The following is a 6,000-nucleotide window of genomic DNA, read 5'->3' as shown; positions in this document are numbered from 1 at the left end:
TCAAAAACTATGGGGGACCAATGCCTACAAAGACCGGAGCTGGCTGGTTGCTGCTAAGTTGTGACATGCTATTGTTAGCAAGCAGTTAATGGTTAAGTGTGAGAGTCAGAGAACCTCTGGTAGCTTACAAAGAGGTCCTGATCTTTTGCAGTGGAAGTGCAGGCACATTTGAACAGCAGGCTGAAGACCTAATTGTTAGAGGCTCAGAGATCAATAGTTGTTTACGCTGGTCAGCCAAGGCGGGACTGGTAGGAAAATGTCAGGGCCTTGGTGATAAAAACCTAGGATCCTAAAATATGGGTGGGGACATCTGGATGGGTGCCTTTGAGGATATTGCCTAGGCAACCACCATGCCCCTGGGTCCTCTGTGCTCGCAGAGGCGGCCCATATTCCTTAAAAAGAGATTAACACTTCCATTGTGCTGGCAATAGGTGCTCTCCTCAGAATCTGTCCTCACCCCCACCACCTCCCCTGGCCACCAGGATGAAAACTGGGGCTATGTCAGCCCTGAGTAAATTATACTCAAAATTCTACTTGTGGGCTTCCCCGGTGGCGCAGTGGTTGAGAATCTGCCTGCCAATGCAGGGGACACGGGTTCGAGCCCTGGTCTGGGAAGATCCCACATGCCGTGGAGCAACTGGGCCCGTGAGCCACAACTACTGAGCCTGCGCGTCTGGAGCCTGTGCTCCGCAACAAGAGAGGCCGCGATAGTGAGAGGCCCGCGCACCGCGATGAAGAGTGGCCCCCGCTTGCCACAACTAGAGAAAGCCCTCGCATAGAAACGAAGACCCAACACAGCCAAAAAAATAAATAAATAAATAAAATAAATAAAAATAGCATTCTCTCCACTAAAAAAAAAAAAAAAAATTCTACTTGTGTGTGTGTGTGTGTGTGTGTGTTCCTGGGGAATCGGTTGCTTTTTTTAGTTTTCTCAGTCTCTGACTAAAAATATTTCTGAAACACTAGGTTCCATCACTCAAAGCCTTAGGCCTCTTTGCCACCAGAAACAGCTGTAATTTCATTATGAAGCAGATTTGAACTAATTTTCTCTCTTAATGATCTGGGGAGAGGTTGCTTCGAGATACCAAAGTAACTTTTCAGCAACATACCATTTGAACCCTGAGCAAAGACTAATCTGCTAAATCTGCGATCTCATTTAGCTTCCAACACCAATTAGCACCTCAGTCCATCACCCTGAGGACAGTCAAACCTGCCATCCTTGGCCACCAGTCTAAATACAAGCCAAGCCACCAGACCAAATGTAGCTACTGCTCTGAGGTTGATGCCATTAGCTGTACTGTCCTCTGTTTCTCCTGTTGACAATTACCAGGGCTGGGACTGGGGTGAGGCAAGGAAGGCGTCTAGAGCAAACACATAAAGAAGACTTCTTTTTAAGGCCCACCCTACGCTAGCACTTCCTCCATCCAAGAGTCAGAGCCTCCTTACATTTTGCACCCTAGGGGTCTCCCTTGTGTCACCCTAGTCCCCAGCACTGTACATCACCAACCACAATGCATCCATTATGATGTAATGGACAGAGCATCAGCCCCAGGGTGGAGGGGGAGGGGTAGAAGTAGAAGTAGATGAATTACAGAGAAAGTGACCTTGTAGCTAATTGAGGAAGGTGAAGGAAGTCATTGTAGAAAAGTGGGATGGGCAGGGTGGTAATCTGGTGATAGGAAAAGAAGCAAAGGGTCAGATGCAGGTTTGGGATAAGACCTGGGAACAAAATGAAGTTAAATGGCTTAGAACATGGAGAGTGAACAAAATAGTGATGCTGGGAGCTGGCTGGGCAAGACAACTGAACTCCTTACTTTATTTAAAGTCTTATTTTCATAGAATCACACTAGAAAATCCTGTTATAAGGTAGGGAGAGAAAATCAGAAAATCCCTATAGAACTAAAATCTATATGTTAACGTTTTCAAAGTCTGGGAAGACTTCTGTGGGCATGTGGGATTTCTGAAGTTGGGCCAGCTAAAATTTAAGGGCCCTTGTATGACTATTATCTTTCTGAGGAAGGGGAAGAGCATATGTGCAAAAATCAATATATTGAATTTAACAAAATTAACGACTTGCATTTGGGTACTGTTTTATAGGTTACAAAGTCCTCTGACCATTGTCTTTTTTGTTTTGTTTTGTTCTTTTGTTTTTTTTTGGCTGCATTGGGTCTTCATTTCTGTACGAGGGCTTTCTCCAGCTGTGGCAAGCGGGGGCCACTCTTCATCGCGGTGTGCGGGCCTCTCACCATCGCGGCCTCTCTTGTTGTGGAGCACAGGCTCCAGATGCGCAGGCTCAGTAATCGTGGCTCACGGGCCCAGTTGCTCCACGGCATGTGGGATCCTCCCAGACCAGGGGTCGAACCCGTGTCCCCTGCATTGGCAGGCAGATTCTCAACCACTGCGCCACCAGGGAAGCCCCTGACCATTGTCTTTTTAGTTCTCAGTCTTTTTTTCTGTGTCTTTGCCATTTCTGTTCCCAATTCTGAAAAATCTCTTCCCCCTCCTAGACTGCAGGTTGAGACCTATTTTTTGAAACTGCTTTGAGATATAATTTACATACCATACAATTCACCAACTTAATGATTCAATGGTTCTTAGGCAAAAGTTGTGCAGCCATCATGACAATTAATTTTAGAACATTTCCATTACCCTAAGAAAGAGATCCTGGACCCATTAGTCACCACTCCCTATTTATCCCCCAACTTCTCTAGCTGTAGGCAAGCTCTACTTGTAGTTACCTATTCTGGACATTATCTTTTCATTTTTAGTTTAAAGTGTCCTTGGGGATTAGGAGTCCTTACCTTTGGAATTACTAATCTCTAAATGGTATGACTCTTGCAATAATCAGGGACCTGTGACAGAAATAGGAGGGAAAAAGAAATGATATTTAACAACCACTATATGTATACCGATATAGATTCATTATTTTCACAACCATCCTATGAGCCAGGTACCATTTAACAGTTGAAGAAACCCAGGATTATAGAAAGTAAGTAACTTGCCAAAGGTTACAAAGTTAGTAACAAAGCAAGGATGCAAAACTTTCTTTTCTGACTAGAGCTCACACTGTCTTTGTTCCACTAAATCAGTAGTTCTCAAACTTTGGTGGGCACTAGAGTCAAGTGGAGGGCTTATGAAAGACAAATTGCTTGGCTCCTTCCACAGAGTTTCAGGTTTACTACCTCTGGGGTGGGGCCCATGGACTTGCCTTCAGAGGCTGCAGATGCTGCTCTTTGTGAGACTGTGCTATATCCTGCTGCTTAACAGTATCCGAGAACGGGATTGATTAAGATCACAGAGCCAGATGTTGAAGTAGCTTTCATATCATCTGGTCATCTTTTCAGAACGGTACTTATGACCTGTCAAAGCAATTGCTGATTGATAAAAGGCAGGAGGTAGTTGGAAAGGCAAAATAGGGAACTAACATGCTGCAGAAGACATACTGAAGTGTGAGAACATTTTTTTCTGGTTGGGAAATGTGATAAGCAATTAGAGAGTTAGCTATGGTGTATGAAGCACCTAGAGGTAGCATTTGTCAGTTGGAGGCAAAATGTAAGGTTGCTTGTTTAGTTCAGAACTATAGCTGCTTTAAGGAGAGAAGGCAGGCAGATAGAGGACTGTCAACAGCAAGGTCTTTTCTCCTTCTTTGGCTACAGCTGTAGTTGCACACTCATGCTGACTTCATTCCCAAATGTTAACTAGGCCAGAGCTTGATCAGACTGAAATCTGAATTTGTATTAAAAAAATTCTCACAGATACTGAGAAAATGTGTTCCCTTGAATCTGTTCTAGCTCTGGATTTTATTGAAAATGTTTGATGTTTTTTCTTAGTGGGAGGGGAAGGAGGGCATCTGGAAATCACTTAATCCAGAATCTGCAGTGTAATTGCTAGAGAAGGCTCAAACATGATTTGAACATCCCTAGCTGTGGGATTTTGTGACCAGGCTCCCAAGAGAGGATGACACAGCACAGGGAATAGCACAGACAGCCTGCCTTGCTTTTCAGAGAGCAAAGATGCAAAAGTCCTTGTTCAGGTCACCAGTGCTGAGAATATTCTTAATAATTTAAATGGACGAGGGGAACTTCCTTATGTGTAGGTGAGCCTGCCCTAGAGACAGAATAGAGAAAAAACAGCAAAGTGAAAACACGGAGTGCAGAGTGCAGCTGGATTAGGCCTTTATATACATAGCTTTTGTTCTTTTTCAGAGAACTATTTTTTTTTTAAAGTTATTTATTTATTTATTTTTGGCTGCGTTGGGTCTTCGTTGCTGCGCTCCGGCTTTCTCTAGTTGCGGCAAGGGGGGCCACTCTTCGCTTCGGTGTGCGAGCTTCTCATTGTGGTGTCTTCTCTTGTTGCAGAGCACGGGCTCTAGGCACGAGGGCTTCAGTAGCTGTGGTTCACGGGCTCTAGAGTGCAGGCTCTGTAGTTGTGGCGCACGGACTTAGTTGCTCCACGGCATGTGGGATCTTCCCCAACCAGGGTTCGAACCCGTGTCCCCTGCATTGGCAGGCAGATTCTTAACCACTGTGCCACGAAGGAAGTACCCAGAGCACTTTTATGTATATTAACTCATGTCAAATATTATTATTATTAAACAGGGTGCAGATAAGAGTAATGAGTTAGCTCAGTTAATGAGTTAGTTTAACTAGTTAATAGATGCACATACTAGGATTAGAGGTAGACAGTTACTTGGAATGCCAGGAAAACAAAACATTCAGAAATAATAGTAACCACATAAATGCAATCTGGGGAAAATCACATTTCCTTCCAAAGTGGTGGAAGTGAAGTTTACTTGTTGGTATTTTCTTACCTCTTTCATATTTGTTCATTCATTCATTCATCCATTCATTCAACAAACATGTATTGAGTGCTTCCTATTTCCAATTATTCTGCTCTGTGGGCCTTGGGAATGTAGAAATGAGATATGGTGTCCATTCATTCAACAAATATTTATGAAGGTCCTACTATGTCTCAGAAACTGTTTTAGGTGCTAGGGATATAGTAGTTAAAAACAGACAAACAGGGGCTTCCCTGGTGGCACAGTGGTTAAGAATCCACCTGTCAATGAAGGGGACATGGGTTCGAGCCCTGGTTGGGGAAGATCCCACATGCCGTGGAGCAACTAAGCCCGTGCGCCACAACTACAGAGCCTGTGCTCTAGAGCCCGTGAACCACAGCTACTGAAGCCCTCGTGCCTAGATCCCGTGCTCTGCAACAAGAGAAGACACCACAATGAGAAGCTCGCACGCCGAAGGGAAGAGTGGCCCCCGCTTGCCGCAACTAGAGAAAGCCCGCGCGCAGCAACAAAGACCCAACACAGCCAAAAATAAATAAATAAAATAAATAAATTTTTAAAAAAAGATTAAAAAAAATAGACAGACAAAGCAAGAAATGTATAAAGCAGTTTGGAGTAACAAAGGGAAACAAACTATAATACAAATAATAAAAATGTGATAAAAGATGGGTAGACAACTAGTGTGATAAAACAAGTATAGTACAATGTTAACAGCAGAATCTAGGTAGTGGCTATATCAGTGTTTACCGTAAAATTTTTCAACTGTATGTCTGAAAATTTTTATGATAAAATATTGTAGAAAAAAGTTATAGGAATGATAAAAAAGGCAGAGAGTTGGGGAAAGTTCATGGAGGACATGGCATTGTTTTATCCTCTTCTTCTTCCTTTCAGCTACCTAATATTCCCTTAGCTATGAGTCCATCAAGTTCCAAATTCCAATAGGCCGTATCTTGGGCTGTGAAGAGCTCTGCAAAAGTCCTTGAAGATCTTATCTTTTTAGTGGAGAAAAACTTGGAGGAAGAGAAGCAAACACATGAATCAGCTAAAACTCACCCACCCCACAGGCATTTGATAAGGCATCCTTCTAGCTAACCTCTCCCAAATGCCTGCCTCTGGGTACCAGGTAGCTGCTCTCCCCAGCTTAGTTTCCTGTCTGAGCTTCTGTGGAGTTTGGTTTTGGATGGTTACCTGAAATATTTAAAAAG

This window comes from Balaenoptera physalus (genome assembly GCF_965194825.1).
Source record: "Balaenoptera physalus genome assembly, chromosome: 1".
NCBI classification, from domain to species: Eukaryota; Metazoa; Chordata; class Mammalia; order Artiodactyla; family Balaenopteridae; genus Balaenoptera; species Balaenoptera physalus.
The sequence above is the reverse complement of the archived record's forward strand: the minus strand, read 5'-3'. Positions refer to the sequence as shown.